Consider the following 22,349-nt stretch of genomic DNA (forward strand, 5'->3'; position numbering starts at 1 on the left):
TCACTCCCCCCACCATGGCACACACCCTCCGGTGCTGGTAGCAGCAGCCCTAGGGACACTCGTGCCCTGCACAGGCCTGGGCATAGCTCCAGCCAGCGCTGCATGATGGGAGTGAGAACAGCCCCTCCTCCCACCTCTCTCATGCCGCGTTTCATGGGCATGTGCAGCTCTGCGCTACCTGGGAAAGCCTGTCACTGGCTGCCTTCCCTACCCCTGCCTGCAAGTCCTGGAAAGCAGGAGGTGGGGAAGGCAGCTGGCTGCAGCCTGCATGACTTCCCCAGGAGCACAGATCTGCATGTGGGCTGCATGAAGCCCAGTGAGAGAGGCAGTGGACGGGGCTGTGATCTTCACCACCACCTTGCAGCACTGGCCAGAGTCATGTGTGATGGGGCATCAGTGCCTGCCAGGCCATGAGTGCTCTAAGGGCTGCTGCTCCTGGTGGCAGGGGCTGTGAGCCATGGGGGAGAGAGTGTGCAGGGGGCTTGCACACCTCCCACACTCCCTCACACCCCCATACCCACACCCTGACCCCCTACAGCCCCCCTCCCACATATACAGCTCAACATAGCTTATTATCCCCCAAACGCACACAATCCTACCCTCTTAATGCCCCCTCACACACACACACCTCCCACCCCAACTTCCTTCTCTTTGAAATGTGTTGGGCTCCCCATGGGTGGCAGCACCAAGGTGAGGAGGGGAGTCTTGATGGACTGGGCCCACAAGTCTGTTTGCCTAGGGCCCACTAAAGGGTTATTCTGGCCCTGAATGTATCTAACTCCCTTGATAGGGTTTGAACTGAGCATCTATGTGTGTGACACTTAATACTGCTGAACTCAAATCCTTGGAATTAATATTTTCCCTCAGAAGGCAGCAAAGTACACTATTACAAATTTTGATTCAGATTCACATGTTCTCACATACAATGTATACCTTTTTACTGAAATCCAGCTACTAGATATTGGGGATGTGCATTTTAAGTGAGGAAATACAATAATAGCAGTTTTTCTTTCTCCAGAGGAAAAACAAAGTTTCAGGACCCAAAGAGGGTCTAGCTCAAGGGTAGGCAACCCCTGACACACATGCCAGAGTGCAGCATGGGAAGGCATTTTGCTTGGCACACGTGCTTTGGGGCAGACAGCAGCGGAACCAAAAGGGGCCTGATCCTTGTTATGACAGCCCCAGCCCCTTCTTCCTTGAGGCATGCATGCACCTGTCATCAGCCATAAGCTGGGCTGGGGCTCTGCAGACCTCAGGCCAGATGCTTGCAGCCTCCCCACTGCCTGGGCTCCATGGCAGGTGGCAGGGGCCTGCCCAGCCCAGTTCAGCTGTGGCAGGCAGCCCAGAGGCTGCAAGTGGCTGCACTGGTGTCTACAGTGCCCTGGCTTTGTTCATTGCTGGCAGCAGGTGCATGCACACCTTAGGCCAGATGATGGGGAAGAGATGAAGGCTGCACTGCCCCAACAAGGATTGGGCCACTTGTGGCCCCCCGCTGTCTGCCTCTGGCACACCAGCATCTTTCAATTTGAGGTTGTAGGTGTTTTTGACACCCAAAATGGTTGCCGACCCCTGGTCTAGAGACAATTTCACTTCCCCCTGGCAGTTCTAGCAGAAGCTGATACTTAGCAGTATTTTAAAGGAAAGATAATTTCTTTTTTCTTCATTCTGCCTTTCAAAAGCAAGATGTGTAGCTTGTTGAGGGGGTGTTGTATGTGAGAAAATACAGTAATTGTGTTGACTAAACAAAAAGTGAAAGGTATTTGAGTAATCCACATGTGTTTTGACTGGTTTTAATATTTTTTTCTGTGTTCATTCGCATTATAATAGAGGGTAAGTTAAACATAAGTTCATGTGCTTGTGCTTTTACTGGATAGAGCATTACAGTACAATGGTTTCTAAAATACCCTGTTTTCTAAGAATGTGAGCATTACCACTAGAGAGAGACTCATCAGAAAGATTCCTAGAAAATTCAGCTGGTGGAACTGATGGTTTTTATAGAAGCTAAATTTGTTCTTCATAACTTAACAAGTATGATTAGGACATGAATGTTGTACCTCCTTGTTTAGTTATATGGCTCACCTTGATAGTTGACCTCACTGGTCTTTTTCATCTTAAGTTTAGAAAAGTTTCTAGAAGAATCAGTGTCTGGAATAGTATAGAGGAAAAGTCAAAGAGCCAAAACTTAGCCTCACAAGGTTGTGCCACATGAGCCAGAACCAATGGCAGCAGATGGCTCTATAAAGGGAATTGGGAAAATGAAAAGCACTGTGAATTGCATGAGTGAGAACAATAATATTTTGTTATTTTATATATTCTTTGGCAGAGCAGCGTGTGTGAGTTCTGTGCAAGTACTCTGTGAGTCTGGGACTGAAAAGGATGCCCTGGAAGTTTAGGTTCAGCTTCTCCAAGCCCATAATTAGCTAGCTGGGTGGTATATTATTTATCCTTTTCACTGTTCAGTTTTTACAAATCACTTTATCAGATCTCTCTTAGGCTAGGAACAGATTGACTTTTATTGGTACATGTTTAGGATTGTGAATCCAAAAAAGACAAAGCCGGTAGGGAAATACAGATTGCCCAAGTGAGGGACTAACCTTAGAGGGATGGGGGTGAGGAGGGGAACACAACTAAGTTACAGAAAATACAATGTTAACCAACTAAGCCTGGGCGTAGGGGAAGGGGGGATGGGGGAAGGGGAGGGAGGGAGTTTGCGACGCTGAGAGAGAAAGAAGATAGATACACACAAACCCGTTACAATGGTCCGCAATGGTGGAGGAAGTGGTTCAAAGGAAATGTCTCATTCCATATAGGGTCTCATCACGGGGGTCCTCTTTGGGTGGAACAGGGTCATCCGTTGCTGAAGAACCCTCTCAAAGTGAAGTCCATCTGCTGCAGAGGGGGGTTCAGGTGGTCCCCTCTGGGTCTGGTCCAGCAGCAGTTCGTCTGGTGGGGTCGGAGTACTAGCGGTGGCCCATGATGTGTTCCACGTAGATGTCACAGGACCAACGGATGGTGTCGGACACCATGAGGCAGCGCATCAGCTTGGCATAGCAGCAGGAGATGCAGCAGGCACACAGGATGCTCTCGTTGCTGGGGTCCCAGGCTCCGAGCATTCCCACGATGAGCACGTCGACCGTCACATCATAGCCATGGCCCCTCAGGATGTCAGACAGCGGGGCATACTTCTCCCACTGGCAAGCCTGGGCATCGGTGAAGGTTTGGAACCGGTTCTTGAAGGGGATGGTTACATCCACAATCACGACCTTCTTGGCCTCTTTGTTCATGATGACAATGTTGGGTCACATCTGGCTCTCGCAGCCCAGGATGGTGCGGTTCACGGAGATCTCCCCCTCTGCAGCTGGGATGGCCCTCACCTGGACAGCATTGTGGCGGAGCAGCCAGGCTCTGGTGTGCGGCTTGCAGCTGCACAGCATGTGGGGGAGGGTCCCTACTGCATAGCCACACCATTGGCACCTGTTGTCCCGGTGGCTGAAGCGGATGGCTCCATTCAGAGGCAGGCAGTTGAGGCTGGCTTGATGGAGGAAACACCAGTCTGCAAAGTGCATGAAGCTCCTGCTGGACATGAAGTGGTTGCTGGAGTCCCACTTCGAGGTGAAGTCAAAGACTTTGCTCTGGTCAGGTTTGGCCCTCAGGTCACTGGCATACTTGTTTTAGGCAGCATCCTTCAGGAACCTCTCCAGGAAGGTCCTTGTGCGGGGCGTCACGGTGACGTGGTTGGTGTGCAGGGAAACTCCCAGCTCCCGGAGCTCCTTGGTCCAGGTCCATGTGCAGCTGATGCATTTCCCAAGGCGGCGCATGGCATTGCAGGCTCAGCTCCACAGCAAGACAAAGTCCCCGTCATCTCTGCTGAACTCACTGAGAGAGAGAGAGAGCCACAGGGGGCAAAGGAGCACTGGCCAAAGGTAGAAGCAGCTGCCCCAGCCCCAAAGCCCCAAAGAGCCCGGCAGAAATACTCCTTAACCAGGTGTTTCTGAAGGGGAGGGGATGGGAATTCAAACCTCTCTATAAAGAAGAGCCCGGAGCAGGCAGGAGGGGAGAGCGCAGGATCAGAAGGAGAGGAGCCAGGTGGAGCAACATTGCAGGAGAACTTGAGAGCAACCTGGAGGGCCAGCAGGACAGTGGATGACAACCACCTGAAACTACACGCCCAGGTACTGAATCTACTCCTATAAACACCAAGTTGTGGCAGACGAGGACATGGGTGCATGGACCTCCAGTTGGGACTCGTCCCTGACATCAGTCGACAGACTGAGGTCCTATGGGCCTATAAAAGAGAAAACAATAGGATGGTCAGAAAAAAAAGGTCTCTATTAAAAGAGAAAACAATAGGCCGATCAGAGAAACAAAAGGAGATAACCACTTCTACACTGAAACCGAGAGCAGCTGGAAAAGCAAAGACTCTTGGGAGGGTGCTACCGACTAGATACTTGACCATCAAGCTGCTGAGGAACGTGGCCAAGTCATGTCCAGTTGGCTGTCTCGTGATCCTCTTGTGGGTGGTCTCCTCGAGGGCGTTGGCAGTAATGATTCTTACTGTGGCATCCAGGCAGGTCAGGAGGCATAAGTTGTGGGTGACCACTGCCATTTTGCAGAGGTCTCCCATGCAGGGGACGTTGGCACCTCCTTGCTAGTAGGGGATGTGCAGGACCTCATTGCTGGCCCTTAGTGGCAGGTGCCACCATTTCTTGAGCAGTCGCTGGATCTCGGCGTCCGCCTTCTTGAGGGGGGTCTTGGGGACTGTCGAGCCTCTCAGAATGAACATGACACAGGGGATGAGGAAGGTGTTTACCGCATCTATCTTCTGCCAGAGGGCCAGCAGGGACGAGTCCAGCTTGTGGGTGTCCTGCACGATCCTGTTGATGGTCTCTTCTGGCCTCTGCTTGGTCCAGTGGCCAGTGGGCATCCCCAGGTGGCAGTAGGCCTTGGCATCACACAGGTGCCTCATCGCCTGGCCCTGGATCATGAAGGTGGAGTCCAGGACGTGGCTCTTCTGCCTGCTGTCAATGTGCAGGGAGACGTACTTGGTGACGTTGGAGCACAGGCCCATCCACCTAGCTGCCTTGGATGTCACATACAGCATCTGCTGCAGCTGGGTGGTGTCAGGGGCGAGGAGAATGAGGTTGTCAGCATAGGCCAGGACATTCAACTTCTGGCCATACAGGTCAAGCCCACTGGGGCCGCCTGCCACAGCTCGAAGGAGCTGTTCCATGGCTAGGTTAAAGATGATGGGGCTGAGGGTGCAGCCCTGTCTCACCCCCGACCAGAGTGGGATCTCTGTGGTCTCTCCATAAGTGGTACAGACTGTCATGGTACATCTGTGGTAGAGCTCTCGCATCAGGTCGATGACGCCTGGTGCATCTGTTCCAGGACCAATTGTGCCTGTGTTTGTCCTGGAAGACAAAAGACCTGGGATTGGCATGCATATACATTGCCTTTCCAGTGGACATTTAGTGAGCAGCTGAATGCACTGCTACTTTTTTGTCATTGATTCAATGATATAATCCTGGAACAACAGTTCAGGCATAATTTGTGGTGCCCAGGGACAAACTGTTAGCACTTCTTATCCCAGAAACCTTTTTCAGAATTTATCCTAGGACAATGGGCATGGACCTTTAAGGCCACATCCAGACAAGCACGGACATACATGTGATGCTGCAGACCTGTAATGCAGCACCACACACTGCAAATGCAGGCATTTCCCATCCTGCTACTTTGCAGTGTGGGTGGGGTTTCTTGACTCCAGGAGATCCAGGGTCAAAAAACCCTCATCAAAAAAAGTGAAGTGGTGCACATGGTGGCAGCATGCACCACTCAAAGCCAGAGCCTAGCCAGCCAGAGCCACACTCCAGCTGCCAGCCAGGCTCCCTGCTGCAGGAGCACTGCAGCTGCAGCTCCCCAAGGCCCCCAGGATCCCAGGTAAGGCTGTTGGGACAGCACAGTTTCTAGCCCCAGCCTCCTCTACTCCACCCTTGGTAACCTCCCACACGCTGGAGTGAATGTGGCATGGGCATTACCTGGGAATAAGTAGCATGGGCATTCCCTGGAGACAAGTAGCCATCGCTACTTGTCCCCAGGGAAATGCACATTCCCACTCATGGGGATGCAGCCTAAATGATCGCAGTTTGCTCATGGCCTTCAAGTGGGTATGCTAGACCCCATGCCTCTCCTCTTTCTCTTCCTCGCTTCTTTCTTTTGGCTTGCATCGTCTTCACCCTTTTCTTGCCCATATGATTTGTAGTTTTTCACTTCATTCTTCATGTCAGATTGCAGTTCCCTGTTGTAATACTTGTCACTGCAGTTATTGGATACAAGTCTTTGCTGTATGAAGGAAAATAATATACACCCTTTTTGTAACTACCCACATCATGTGACAAGGGCCAGGAAATTGAATTAGTGTCTTCCAGCACTCCTGTGTGCCACATATTTATCACACTTGTAGCAACACTTTCTTTTACCTCTGAAAAATAGATATAAGAATAGTTTCCGCAACTTGAGAATCCATCACTGCTAGAGAATATAAGCCTGGTACTTGAACAGGTTTAGAATAGTCAAGGACAAGACATACTCTCAAACGTAGCTCAAAGAATCCCTTTAAAATAGCCCATCAGAGACCTAACTTTCTAATATTCTATTTCCTCTTGATTCTCATCTTAAATAAAATGTGGCAGTGGGACACATCTTCTAAGCTCTTCTGGCCCTCATCTTCCTTTTCTGGAAATGACAACCTTCAGTATCACATCAGATCAGTCCCTTTTATGAATCAGTCTAGACATCCCTTTGTCTACCAAACTGAATATTTTAAAACTAGAGTTTGCTTTAACATATTTCATGTTTTCAGAAAATGTTCAAATATCAGAGTTATTTTTTGCTCTAAAATTACTGATGCTAATGGCTTTGCTCTAGAAAGTATGGTCTATAAGCTGTGGTATTGACTTATAAGAATACAGATGCTGCAGCAGCAACAACAAATAAGGTAATGTGTTGAACATAAGGAAATAAAATAAAGAATAATAGAGTTATTAGTATATTATTAGTCTCCTAGCAAAATCCATGTTCTAATTAACAGATGTTCATTCATTCAGAGGGTGGGGTTCTTTTTGTTTATATGTTTTTTTTACTATTAGTCAAAATATATGAAAGTGCATTTGTCCTTTCTGTGTCTACAAAAAGGGCATGATTTATTCAGGCTAAATACAAATAATTTGGTACATTACTTGGATAAGCATTTTCCAGATATCATGCCAAAGGCCATGGAGGATATCACACAGACCAGTGATTCCTAACCAGGGTGTTGCAAGATCCTTTCAAGGGTGTTGCAGGGTGCCACACAAAGTTAGTATTGATACATGTATAAACATGATTTGCAAGTTAAACCCAAAGATTTCTAGTAGGAATCCATAGCATTAAAAACATTCTGACCTTCTGTGGTCTGAGTTATTTGTGGCAGAAGCATTACTTAATTATTTCAAAAACTGAATGAAAACTAAGGCATTTTTGTGAGGTGTCTTGAGTCCAATAAAGAGTCCTCTGTGTCTAGAAAGGTTGAGAACCACTGACATAGATTAAAGAAGACATTCTCAAACCACTTAGAAAATACTATCCGGAGTCACATAAATATAATAGTTTAGAATTTCTGGTGTAAATAAGTTTTTCGATTATGCATTTTGGGCCTTTGTACACACCAAAAAATTGGTCTTTAAAGCAGCTTAAATGCCCTTTTGCACCACTTCAATGGTGTTGCTGTTTGCACGCTCAGCAACGTATTCCGTTCTAACTGCGTTCCTGTTTGCACGCTCAATAGCGTATTCCACTTTAAATGACTTCATAATGTAGCAACCTTGCACCTCCGAGGTGTTTTAGTTTGCTACCTAACAAAGTGCAACAGTGCATGGGGTGCTGGAAGCCAAAGTGCTCAGGGAAGCTTGGGTTTCCAGTGGCCCATGAACAATTCCCACCACCATCTCCTGACACCACCACACCCAGTCACCCTCCTGCTGCCTTGCCACTCTGCCCCAGGGGCAAGCCAGCCATTCCTGGGCAGTCCCAGGCAGCGGGAAGGTGACAGGGATGGTGCAGCGGTGCTGCCTCTCCCGCAGTGGGGGGGAGGGGTGGGGATGGCGTGAGTTACCAGCGGATCGCACAGACCCTGAGCTGTGGGGGACTCTGGTGCTCTCCTCCAATGTGGCATGCACCTGCTGGCATCCATCCCAGGCAGTCCCAGGCAGCGCCACAGCCATGGAGGGAAGCACGGGGCCCTACACAACTTAGGGGCTGTGCGATCTGGCAGCAACCCATGCAGGCAGGCTCGACTGAAGAAAGAAAAAAAGAAAAAGTGCAAGGAGCCTGAACTTTTTTTATTATTATTTTCTCCTGGAGCCTGACTACCTCCCTGAGCTGCACAGGGACCTAGTGCTTCCCTCTGTGGCTGTGGCACCCCCCAGGACTGCCCAGGCCAGGTGCCAATGGGGGATACCACCTGGGGAGTGCCACCATGGAGGGAAGCATCAGGTTCCCTGCAGCCACCAAGGTAATCACAAGGCCCCATGCAGCTCATGGGGTGCTCAGCCCACTGGCAGCTTGCCCTTCCTCCCCCCACCACCAGAGAAGTAGGTAAACTCCAAGGATTGGGCCCCCACTCTTGTGTACACACCATGGGGGTTTAGTTTGGTTTAATTCTTCCTAAACTGAAATGAAGGAAACAGTGGGTTCTTAAAAACCCAGTGTTTCAACTGAGAAAGAAATAAACTGTATTACCCCCCCCCCCTCCCGTGGCATGTACAAGCACCCTTTCCTTTTCACAACTAGTAACAACAAAAGGTTTGTCCTCTTTCAGTTTTCTGTTAGAAGCATGTATGATCTCTCCATTCATATTGCAAAAATGTCTTTTTGATGTGCTGGGTCCAGGTTATTAGGTTCTACATTAAATCAGAGAACTTGCATTTTAAATTAACTTTAAAACTGATGTCCTATACTATGGCTGGTAGGTGTTGTAGGGCTTAGGCCCCTTTCTGACTGGTGCCTTGCACCCCAGCATCTTCAGCGTGGGATCCCAATTTGGCACTACCTATGTGATTTGATTGCTGCTCCTGCTATCCTGCCATGCCTTTGATGTTTCTCTTGGGAGACAGTTCCCCGCAGGTGGTCCATGGGATCTCACACTTGGGTTTCTTCGTGGGGCTTTAGCCTCCCCTTTCCCCCACCCTTACCACATCCATGGCCAAGATGACCCTTGATCTCTGGAGGTTTTGCTTGTAGGTGATGTCTTCTCACCTGCAGTGTTCTACACCTTGAGTGTGCCAACCTCCTGGCTGTCCTTTCCTCATAGGACATCCTTTGACTATGGACTCAGGCCTTTGCAACAATACTCACCTCAATCTTGAGTTAACAGGATCTTAGGGGTAACACCAATGGCAACCAAAAAGGACTTAAGGACAATGATAATGGAACATAAAATAATTAGCATATGCTGACAGTGCCCTGGGTCTCGCCTCCCAGGTGCTACAGGTCCCAGCTGGGACTTTCTCTTTCCCTGTTTAAATTTCTCCTGCTGGGCTCAGCAGTTCCCTGCTGTGCCCCTGGTGGTTATCTTGTGGGGCCCTCCTCTGGGCCCCTGCCCCTTTCCACCTTGGCTGCATCTGAACTGAGGCTGGGTTATCTGGTCCACTCCCAGCACCACTCTTGTCATCGGCCTTGTCCGCTCCACACAGCTTTCCCTCTTGGATCAGCCTTAGGCTGTCATGGCACTGTGGTCCTGTGCCACTGCATCGCACCATCCTGTGTGGCCCCTGGTGTCTGCCTATCTTCATGAGCCCCAAGTGGGCTCTGTGCTGCTGCAACACTCAGCCCTCTCCTTTTGGCCCCCATACTGCATGCTTCCCTCTTACCATGCTCTGCAATGGGGTTTCTGCCTCCTCCTGAAGCTCCATGACCTGCTGCTGGAGTTTCCTCACTGCGCCCAGTAGCCTGGCCAGACCCTTCTCCCAGAGCATCTCCCACGCATGCCTCAGCTTCCCCAGTACCCCGCTCTGCAGCTGTCCCTAGGCTTCTCCCGGCAACATCTCTGGCATCTCCTCATTGTCATGCTCTCTCTTCTTCTGGCATTCTCCAGCTGTGCCCTGGCTCCCTTTTGAATTGTCTGCATCTCCATCTGGCCACACCCCTTTCACTGCTGATTTGCAGGCTCAGGCAGCTCCATAACTGCTGTGCTTGAGCCTGCCATCTTAGCATCTCCTGGCAGCTGTTGCTCATTGCTTCACCTGTGGTGAGTACCTGGGCAAGTCGGGGAAGGCACAAGGTGAGTCAGGGAGGGCACAGGATAAGATGGGGGTGGGGAGGGGGAGGGGCTTTCTCTTCCCCTCTCACATATACTTCAGAGGGAAATACCACAAGCAACCATATCACTTCCTAATTTCAAATCAGCCTGTCACTGAATAATTTTTAAGCATGTTGTGTTTCAGAAGAAGTAATTTAGATAGGAACTTCTTTTTACACTAGTTTTATTCTTTTTTTTTAAGGCAGATTAAATCACATGCCTTTTACAAATGTCCTCCAAGATGTGTTTATCCATGGTACAGCAGAACTTAATTGTGGGTCTCATTAACCCTCTCTTTCCTGAGCGTACCACCCAATTTTGCTCATTCTTTACATGGGAATAAACTTCAGTGATGTGAACATCCTCTCTCAGTTCAATGAGACTCTTTACCACAGTAACATTACTCAGATGTTAAAGCAGTTGCAGCTTCATAAAGAATAGCTGTAGAATGGCTACTGGATATTCTGGGTCATGACAAACCATTTTAATTGTTTCTTTCACATGTACTTTAACTAATAAATCCTAAGAATATAGAAATATATGTAATATACGTGTGAAAATAAAGCATTTAGCTGGGAAATTAACAGATATCACTTCCATATAGACAGTGTACATATGCATAGGTATACACAATATATAAATACACCTGCAAACACAACCCAATACATATATTTTGTACAAAAAACACACATTTGGTAGAACTATATTAAAATGTTAAGCACTTAGATGTCAGGAAATGCCAGAATTAGAGTTTCTCCTTAATTTCAAGCCTTAATTAAATCTCTTTGTGTTTGTGTTAAAATACAACTTTTGTTATATAATCACACACTGTTTTTACTCACAGGATCTCAGTCTTTTTCAATGCACTGGGCAGATGGTGCTTAATGAATGAGCAGATATTTAATATTTTGTTTTATCCTCATCAATCAGTGTGTGGTTCCATGCCTTATTTACCACACACTAATCACACTGTATCCCGAAGACAAACTTATTAATTTCCCTATTGGCTGTTCACTGGCAGTTATCAGTGTAGCATGCGAGTACTTAAAAAACATTTAATGAACTATTCTTCCATACACCCCTAGGACTTGATATGCTTATAATTATTCTCATTTTATAGATGGGCAAGTGAGGCATGAAGATACTCATTTTAAAATGTACACTACATGGGGATGTCCAGTTTAATTTTTTCAGAAAACAGCATTTTTACAATAGTTTATTGGTACAGAATTTGACTCTCACTGACTTGTTTCAGTTGTCATTCTCAGTACTTTACCAGTCAGACCTGACATGCCTTATATTAGGGTCTTGAAAATGAGGAACACAGTGTTAATAGCCACCTTTGAAAGTCTAGTTTTAAATTATTTGTGTAGGCTCATCAAAGAAGTCATCGCGTAACTTGAAAGGAAATCCATTTTTTAGTGTGACACTCAACTGCCTATATTGTCAGACCATCCTTTTCCTTGCTGCAGATATTTTCCTTATTCACTACCAACCTTCCACTTCCATAGCAAATGAGAAAAGGGCTCTACAGATAATGGTCTCATTAGCTGCATTACTCTGATTCATTCCCTGTGCACCATTCATTTTGTGTACTGAATAGGTAGTGAGTATAGGAACTGTGTATTGTAAACTGGAAGCACCGGACTATTTTTTATAGACTGTGCTGCAATACATATGCACAAGCATCCCAAAAGAAGGTTGTGTGAACCAATCAAAGGCAGTCAAATCTTGCTCTGCATTGCTCTGCTCCAAATTTATAACTACAAAGCAAAGGTTCATTTGATAGGTAGCAAAGGTTGCATGCCTAATACCAAGCTAAATTACAAGCAAATTTTAAATCTTTATTATGCACTGGAGCTGCTCAATGGAACAGTTATCAGAATTTGTTTTAACTTGGCCAAAAGAAGGTATTTCCCTTCACCTTATCCTCAGATATAGCTGGCCCATTTTTGCTGAAACTTTCCAAGAACTATCTGCCTGTTGGAATGTTTCAACCCAAAGAGTTAAAATGTTTCAAAGTTAAAAGCATCTAAATACAGTTTTAGACTGGAAAGAGTTTGGCAACCTTAATTAAAAGTTCTTCTACATGTACTTTTATAATTTTAAATCAATGGGATTTAAGCTGACACTTAAGTGCCTTGCTAAGTAGGGTCTCCTGCACATGCTTGGCTGTTTTGATAAACTGAAGCCTTATTGCTGCAGTATATCAGAATCAATCATTTCAGAAATTATATTCTTCAGGTCTCCACCAAAGACTGCCTTACTTTTCCACTGAAAGCCTGTTTACCTTGCCAAAAAGTATTTTGTGTGAAAATATAATTGTTTCAATAACATGTTATTAAGAAACAAGTAAATTAAATGACTTCTCTATATACTTTAATCAATATCAATAGAGGGCGCATCCAGATGAATGCGCACATACCTATTGCAGTGTCTCACACCCCTTTGAGACACTGCAAGAGGCATGTGTGGGAACAAAAATATGTGGGAGCAAAATTAGACCCCTGGATATCCAGGGGTCAAAAAATACCCTGGGTGAAAAAAGCGTGGGAACTTTTTTGTGAATGGACACATAGTGCAGCCACAGCTGGCAGCTATACGGTGCTGCGAGATCGGGGCTTTATACATTCTGAGAGCCAGCCCAGGTCTTGCAGCACCACATCACCACCGGTTTTGTACATGCTGAATGGAGACACTAGCACATCAGGTGTGTGGGGGGGTTGGGTGTGTGCATGTGGGAGCTTCCCCCCTGCCTGCTCTTTCTCACGTGGCTAAGCCCAGCACCTCTGCTGGCAGGGCAAGGGGAAGGGTGAGATCAGCGACATCTGCCTGACTCACAGCACTGCAAAGGGGAGGGAATCAGCTGCCACTGCCGATAGGAAGAGAGGGGAGGGGGGGGACAGGGAGCAGAGATGGCATCACCAGCTCTCTGAGTCTGTCTGCTGCTGATTCCCTCTCCTGTCTATAGCTGCTTGCCTGGCAGGGCTTTGAGTAGTGAGCTCCTTCACTCCCCATTTCCCTCTTCCATCCATACTCACTCCCCTGTCCTGCTCGAGCAGCATGAGAGTGAGCAGTAAGCAGACCTCTGTTCTCCCCAATGCTGCAGCTTCCCCTCCCTCCCTGCTGCCCAGAACACTGAAGCAGGAACCTGCCAGCCTCCAGCAACTCCTCCTGTCCCTGCAGTGTGAAAAGCTGCCCTGCCCTGGCCCCATCAGAACAAAAACCTTCTTTGGCAAGTAGCTCAGGGCTACTCACTCTCAGGAGCTTCTGGGGCCCAGCCAATTGGTACCTGGGTACACTACCCCTTGTGCCAGCTGGACTGCTGTAGCAGCCCTGAGAGTTCCCTGCGCTCTCTACCCTCTGCAGCAGTCTGGCAGTGGGGGCTGCTGCCTGACTGTGACCTGCTGTGCACCTGCCAGATCTGGATGGGGACTGCACAACCAGTAGAGGCATTTGCCCCTCTGGGCCAGCTGCCAGTGGGCTGTGGCTGCAGAGTTGGCCTTTGTGCAGCGCTACTGCAATGTGGGCCTCTGCCCGGCCATCTGGGTAGCTATCGCCTGAAAGATGTTCCCAGCGTGGTGGTCTGCTTTGAACTGTCAAAACATGCCCTCCTGGCCTCAACTGGCCAGAAGGTCAGCCACCTCCAGCTGGGTCCAAGGTGACAGCTCTGGGCAGGCTCCTCTGCCTGGGTCCTGACATTTGCCTCCCTATTAGGAATTCTAGTGCTCCCTATTTGAAAACTGAAAAATCTCTGATAAAATCCCAATGTCACTCTGTAAAATACCCCAAAACCCATGTTCCTCTACAATTAAAACAAAAGAACACTATATAGAGAGAGACAGACAGACAGACAGACAGACAATGATCAGTTGGGCAATGTTTTATTGATATATCTACAGTGTTAAATCAACTTGGAAGCCTACCAGTGTCTCTATAATCATAATAAAATGAATTATAAATACCTATATGTTTTGCTGTTTGCCTTTGGTTTTCTTACCATAGAGCAGTTAAAGCTCCCCCTGATCCTTTCACTAACCAGGATGTGGGGACAGCTGACCCTGCAGGCAAAGCTCCTGTCAGCAGGTCTCATCCTGTCTGGAAGCTGGATACACAGGGCATGTGCTGGGGGATGTGGAGTTTGCAGAAGCAGGGTGGGAAGAAGGGTGGAGGTATGTGGGTGGTTGTGGAGGGATGTGGGGTGTGTGGGTAGGTGTGGGTGGATTGTGGGGGACTGTGGGGGGAGCTGCTCAGGAGGGGTAGGTTCCTTACCCCCTACAGGGCACAGATCCCCTGTACAGCTTATGGACTGTTCCCCCACAGGGACTATAGCCCCCCCAACAGAGGCTACATAGTCCCCGCAGGGGCTACCACCCCCCATGGGGCTCCCTGCAGCTGACTCTTGCAGGAGCAGGCAGTGTGCTTTAGCACCTGGGCAAGGGCCAGCCAAAGAGACACTCTGGCTGGCTACCAGAGCATCTCTGTGGAGGATCTGAACCTCCGGTTGCTCCACTTTTTTTGTCTAGGGTATTTTTTGATCCCTGGATATCCAGAGGTATAATTTTGCCCCCATGCTGCAATGGGGAATGTTTTTTTTTTTTCCCCTGCATGTACCTCTTGTAGCATATCAAAGAGTTTTTAGAAACAAAACTGTAAAAGAGAAACGCCATATCCTGCTGTCCTAGTATAATTCAGATATGTGCTTGAAGCCAAACTTTTAGGGTTTTTATTAATTTATTTGTTCATTACTTTCCTGAGGAGAAAAAGCCATCATAAATCCTTTTGATATAATCCAGTTCTGAACCAAACTCCAGCATCCTTGCTTAAGTACTTATTCAGTACATCACTGACTGAAAAAAAAAAACCCTCTTCAGCTGATCCAAAAAGGTAGAGACTCAAGCCAGAATAGAGGTAAAACAGTCTCAACAGGTAGGATAGCACCAAGATAAAGGAACAAAGGTGAGGCTTAACAAGGGCTTACCCCTTCACCTCACCCTCATAGCAGCAGAAGTGAACAGGAAATGTTCCATTTTTCTCCTTGGTGCTAAGACATACACAGTGCCCTCAATCTCCCTTTAGCTACTTGGGGTTCAAATAACTCAGTGAATTCTAAGGTGGAGCCAGCCCTAAGGCTGAGGGCAGAGAAACTAGACTTAGCAGGATCAATTACAACGGGGCTCATTGATCTGACTGCTTCCTCCTGGTTTTCCTTTGAAAGCTTTTTTCTTACCTGCTACTTGGCTACAGGCTCCAGCTCCCTCTTTCCTTCCTCTGACTCCTGCCCTCTAGTGCATTTAATGTAAACAAGAATCAAATAAATCAAACAAAATCCCACCCCAGAATTAAGTGGAATAAAAAAAAAAAATATTGGGGTGGATTTTAGTTTTATTTTAATAGCATGTGTATTAAAAAAAAATAGGGTGAGAAGCTTGAAACTAATAGACTAGAAACTTTTCATTCTGCTTATTTGGTTTTATTTACATACCTCTCACCACCCTTGGTCTAACTTGTCTATTAGATGGTAAGCCCTATGGAGCAGGGAATATCTTGTGCTGTATGTTGGTACATTGTTTAGCATAGTGGGGCTTTCAAGCTTGTTATATATTAATGAAATACAAGTAATTTATCATTTGACTGAATGTAAACAGTAGGCAAAAAATTGTTGAGAAATGCTGCAAGTTCTGCATCTAAAGCTAGAATGAAATCTGTTCTGTTTCTTAGGGAGCGGTAGAATGAAAGAACTTGTTAACCTTATTCAAGAAGCAGTGAGACTTCTCCATCAAAAGCTTCTTTATTACTTACATTGTCAAACAGCACCTACACTTTAGTGAACTCAAGACATAAACTCATGTAGTGTCTTCTCATTGTTGTCCTTCTTCCTTGCTGTTAGTATTTATCTTTTTTCAGCACCTCTTCCATTAACCTATAGATAACATGCTTCTAGGCAAAAGAGATTCACTGGTAAGACTGCACTGAACCAAGGTCAAAAAATATGTAATCCAATTAAGAAACTGTCTTTCCTAAGGGTAAAGTACCAAAGTTATCTCAGACACAAAGAACATTTTTCCTTAATTTATAAACATGTATCTCTTGGAGATGAACCCCCACCAAAACTCTGCCTCTGAACTTATCTGAACTTTGGAAGGAGGGCAGGCTTAAAATCATTCAAATTAACTGTTTTCCTATAGCAAATATAATCTTTTATTTTATATTTCTCTTTTATCACAGCCATTTCACAATATAATTTGTGTGTGTACCTATATAGCAATAACCACATGTGTGCTATACTATCAGGAGCTACCACAAAGCCATGTGGTCCATTTGCTGAAAATGTGAAGCAATGAAGAAGCACACTGAGGGTGCATCCAGACAAGCAAGCATGTTCCTCTTGCCTCATCTCAAACCCCTTTGAGGTAGGGCAAGAGGAACGTACAGGAATGAAAAAAATGTTCCATGCACTGAAAACTTGCAGTGGAGGGAGAAAATTAGACTCCTGTATATCCACAGGTTAAACAAAAACCCCAGGGGAAAAAACTGGTCAGGCAACTGGAGGTTCAGTCCTCTAGAGATGCTCTGACAGAGTGCCAGAGCATCTCTATGATTGGCCCTTTCCCTGCTCCTGAAGCATGCTGCCTGCCCCTGCTAGGCAGTGCAAGCTGCAGGGACCTGACCCAGCTTTTGCCAGGTATGCAGGGGGTTGGGGAGCTGAAGGAGGTGGGAGGAGACCTCTGGAGGCTGGAGACAGCAGAGGAATGAGCAGGGGGCTGGAGACAGCCCCAGAGACATTCCCCTGCTTTCCCAAGGCTGGAGGCAGCGGGGGAATGTCTCTGTGGCTGTCTCCAGCCCTCTGCTTCTTCCCCTGCTTGTCTCCAGCCTCAGGGGAGCAGGAGAAGGAGAAGGGGTCTGGAGACAGCAGGGGAATGTCTCCAGGGCTGTCTCCAGCCTCCTGCTCCTTCCCCTGCTTGTCTCCAGCCTCAGGAGAGCAGGGGACAGCAGGGGGATGCCTATGGAGCTGTCTCCAGTCCCCTGCTCCTTTCCCTGCTTGTCTCCAGCCTTGGGGGAGCAGGGGACTGGAGACAGCAAGGGAATGTCTCCAGGGCAGTCTCCAGCCTCCTGCTCCCTCCCAAGGCTGGAGACAAGCAAGGGAAGGAGCAGGGTGCTGGAGATGAGCAGGAGGCTAGAGACAAGCCCCTGGAGATAAGCTGGAGACTTCCCCTGCTCTCTCCAGCCTCTTCCTTATTCTCTGCTACTGCCAGTGAGTGTTGGGGGGGCTGGGAGAGAAAGCAGGGAGCTGAAAGAATGAGCAGAGGATAGGGGGAATGAACAGGGGGATTGAGTGGGGAGCAGGGAAATGAATGGGGAGCAGGGGAATGAATGGGGAGCAGGGGGAACAAACAGGGGGCAGGGGGAATGAACAGGGGCAGGGGGAATGAACGGTGGATGGGGAAATGAATGGGGAGCAGGGAAATGAATGGGGAGCAGGGGGAACCATCAGGGCTGGAGGGAATGAGCCTCCTGTTCATTTTCCTATTCTCTCCAGCCTCCTGCTTGTTCTCCTGCTCTCCTGCAGAGAGCCTATTCTCTGCAGAGGCTGGAGAAGATCAGGGGAATGAGCAGGGGGCTGGAGACCAGTAGGGGTGTGGGGGGAGAACTGTCACCCTTGCAGAGGCCTGGGACCCTGCAGGCAGGGTAGTCCATGTGCTGTGGGGGGCAGGCTCTGCCCTGTGGGGGGCATGGGACCATTGGTGATGTGTAGGGAGTGCATGTGCACTCCCTGAACATGGCAGTGCACCCCCACAAAAAAGGTGCCACCAACACTGTCAGTGGTGCTTGTAGGCAGTTGCTGCTTGCCAGCCCCCACTGCCAGTGGTGTCTACAGGCAATCAGCAATTGCCACTGACCACCACTGTCACTGCCGGTGGTGTGTGTGGGTGCTCACCACTCACCAACCCTCCCCCCACTGCTGACAGTGCCTGCAGTGTTTGTGGGAACTCCCTGCTTACCACTGCCACCATGCTCCCACTACTGCCAATGCCACCATGCCCCACCAGCTGCCAGGGGCATGCAGCATTCATGTAGGGGACCCACCCCTCCTAAGCATCCCCCACACCCACAGTCCCCCCACGCTTACCCACACAGTGACTAACATCCCCCACATCCCTCCACACACACCCACATCCCCCCACTCTCCTTCCCACCCCCTCCTGCAAACCCCACATCCCCCCCATCATACATCCGCCATGTGATAAGGAAACCAAAAGCAAACATTAAAACATATAGATATTTAGGATTTATTTTATTACGATGCTAGAGATACTGATAGGCTTCCAAATGTCTTTAACATTGTAAATATAAAAATAAAACATTGCCCATATGATCAATCCTCCTTTCTATCTCTCTTTTGTTGTAATTGTGGAAGAATGTGGATTTTGGGGTATTTTAAAAAATGAATTTGGGATGCTGCCTCAGCAGTTTAGCTGACACAAGGGGCTAGTGTCCTCAGATATCAATTGCCTGGGCCCCAGAAGCTCCTGAGGTAAAGTAACTCTGAGCTGCTGGACAGGGCAGGTTTTTGTACTGCTGAGGCCAGGACAGGGCAGCTTTTTATACTGCTGGGGACAGCACAGATGCTGGCCTCGGGCTCTAGCTCCCCCTGGCTGCAGATCTGGGAGGAGCCAGGCAGGGTTATTTTGCCCCAAGTGGCACAATTTGCTCCACAACAAAGTGCATGTCTGAGCATGTGCACTGAGGCAAAAAGCCCTGGCTCAAATTTGCACCACTTCTATTTCAGCTGCTGCAAATGCACATGCTTGCATGTGTGGACATGCCCTGAGGGTGCATACTAAAGGGCTGTCTCTGACAATTGTGTGAAAGTACAAAAGAAAACTCTATAAGTACCAGTAGAACACCTTTGAATACTACAAAACTTAGCATTAAGTACATACTGAAGGCAGGCTTCGGCTTCTTGGACCATGACCCATACTTCAAGATGAGAGACATGCTCGGGTGGGATGGGCTTCATCTCTCCCCATGAAGGTAAGCATATGTTCTCCAACACGAATCAAAGGGAGCAAGAGTGCTCAAAAGCCACCATGGCTCACCAAAAGCATCTAGGAATGTCTCAAAGCTAAGAAGGAGGCGTACACCCAATGGAAGGGAGGGGCCATCACCAGGGATCACCACCTCTGTTGCTCAGGATTGTAGGGGGGCTGTTAGGAAGGCCAAGATGGAGATGGAACTGGGACTAGCAATCTGGATTAAGGATAACAAGAAATCCTTTTTTTAAATACATAGGGGGTAAAAAGAAGGTTCCGGGTAATGTGGTGCCTCTGCAGGACACACTTGGAAATCTGGTGGTCTCACCAGATGACAAAGCTAACCTATTTAACAATTTTTTTGCCTTCATTTTTCTGAGCAAGGACCAGGTCATCCCCCCCTACCAGGATCCCCGATGGTCCTAAGGGAGGCACAGCCAGGACCAGGGTCAGAGAGGACCTAGTCAGGGCACTTCTGGTGGGACTGGACATGTTCAAATCAACAGATTCTGATGATCTCCACCCCAGAGTGCTGAGGGAATTAGCAGAGGTCATTGTGGAACCCCTGGCACAGCTTTACGAGCACTCGTGGTGCTCTGGCAAGGTGCCAGAGAACTGGAAAAGAGCAAATGTGGTCCCCATTTTCAAAAAAAGGAGGAAGGAGGACCCAGGAAAATGTAGGCCTGTTAGTCTTACCTTGGTTCTGGGAAAGCTTTTTGAGAAAATTATCCAGGTGCATATCTGCGAGGGGCAAGCAGGGGAGTGTATGCTTAGGGGAACCAACATGGGCTCATTAGAGGCAGGTCCTGTCAGACCAACCTGGTGGCCTTCTATGACCAGGTCACAAAATCCTTGGACGCAGGTGTCGCGGTGGACGTAGTCTTTCTGGACTTCAGGAAGGCCTTCGACACTGTCCCTCATCCCCTTCTCATTAAAAAATTAGGAGATTGTGGTGTTGATGCCTACACAGTCAGATGGGTGACCTATTGGCTGGAGGGCCACACCCAGAGAGTGGTGGTGGATGGGTCATTTTTGACCTGGAGGGATGTGGGCAGTGGGGTCCCCCAGGGCTCAGTCCTCAGGCCCGCACTGTTCAACATCTTCATCAGTGACTTGGACGAGGGGGTGGAAAGCACCTTGTTCAAATTCACAGATGACACTAAGATGTGGGGAGAAGTGGGCACGCTAGAAGGGAGGGACAGGCTACAATTGGATCTGGACAGGTTACAGGGGTGGGCGGATGAGAATAAGATGGGATTCAATACTGACAAGTACAGGGTACTGCAGCTAGGGAGAGAGAACCAGCAGCATACCTACAGGCTGGAGAACTCCCCTCTCATCAGCACAGAGGCAGAAAAGGATCTTGGAGTCATTACAGACTCCAAGATGAACATGGGCTGCCAATGTGGGGACGCAATCAGGAAGGCTAACTGCACCTTGTCATGCATCCACAGATGCATCACGAGCAGGTCCAAGGAGGTGATCCTCCCCATCTATATGACATTGATCAGGCCGCAGTTGGAGTACTGCATCCAGTTCTGGGCACCGTACTTCAGGAGGGATGTGGACAACATGGAGAGGGTCCAGAGGAGGGCCACTCACATGATTAGAGGACAGCAGGGCAGACCCTACGAGGAGAGGCTACGAGACCTAAACCTCTTCATCCTCCACAAGAGAAGGCTGAGAGGGGATCTGGTGGCCGTCTATACACTGGCCAAGGGAGACCAGCAGGCAGTGTGAGAGTCCCTGTTCCCCCGAGCACTACTGGGAGTAACAAGGAATAATGGCCATAAGTTGACGGAGACTAGATTCAGGCTAGATATCAGGAGGCACTACTTCACAGTCAGGACAGCTAGGATCTGGAACCAACTTCCAAGGGAAGTGGTGCTCGCTCCTACCCTGGGGGTCTTCAAAAGGATAGATAGACACCTTGCTGGGGTCATTTGACCCCAGCATTCTTTCCTGCCCATGGCACGGGGTCATACTCGATGATCTGCTCAGGTCCCTTCCGACCCTACCAACCATGAAACTATGAAACTATACCTTTGTTCCGGGCGAGCACAACCCGCAAACTGACCACAGCACCTGCCAGTCGATAATAGGCAAATTTATTGATACAGAGTAAGAACAGAAAAGCAACAATACAAACAATCAATAATTCTATATCTACCAATCCTAGGGCGGTCATCAGAGTCAAAGTACATCTGGTCAGGATCCACACTCCACTCTGAGGCTCTCTCTTTTTGGTGTTATCAGTCTGGAGGTGGAATGCCGAGGCCCACAGCCCCCTTCCAGTGGGGTGGATGAAATGGGCTGCTGGTACACCCTTGGTTCATGGTGGCCTCGGGGACCCTTCCTGGGGGACAGGGACAGGGATGGGGACCCTTCTCATGGAGGAGAAGGGAGAGGGACAGCAAAGATGGACAGGGAGGGATGAGAGGGACAGACAAGACAAAGAGAGGAATGGGAGGGACAGACAAGACAAAGGGAGGGACACCTTTGTTAATCTCAAGTTTCTGTTTTTGTATTCTCCTTCCCCCTTAATGACTCCTGATGACTCTTCATCTGTGGCTATCTCTGGTTGGCTGTTTCTCTGTGGTCACACATCCATGTAGCTCTCCGGGCCTTCTCCTAATTTGGTCTGTTCCCCCAAAACCAGGACTTGGGCCCCACTGCTTTCAGGGACCTTGTTGCTGGTGGCCCTTATCTCGTGTTATGGGACAGCATGGAACATACTTCCTTTGCTTCCCAGACTGTTTTCTAGACTGTGTGTCCTTGTTGATCTTGTTGTGCTAGACCACCCATCTGCCTTGAAGGCTGCGATCTTGTGTTATGGGGTGCCCCCCTTCAATTCTCAGGCTGTGTCCATCCATTGGCCCTGTTGTGCTAGACATGAGAAGCTGTGTGTGTGTCTCCCAAGCTCTTTATAAATCCATTTAAACTCTACTGCCCATCTTGACCCCTTATAATGCATATATCTA

The sequence above is a fragment of the Alligator mississippiensis genome, chromosome 9, assembly GCF_030867095.1.
Source record: "Alligator mississippiensis isolate rAllMis1 chromosome 9, rAllMis1, whole genome shotgun sequence".
In the NCBI taxonomy this organism is placed as follows: Eukaryota; Metazoa; Chordata; order Crocodylia; family Alligatoridae; genus Alligator; species Alligator mississippiensis.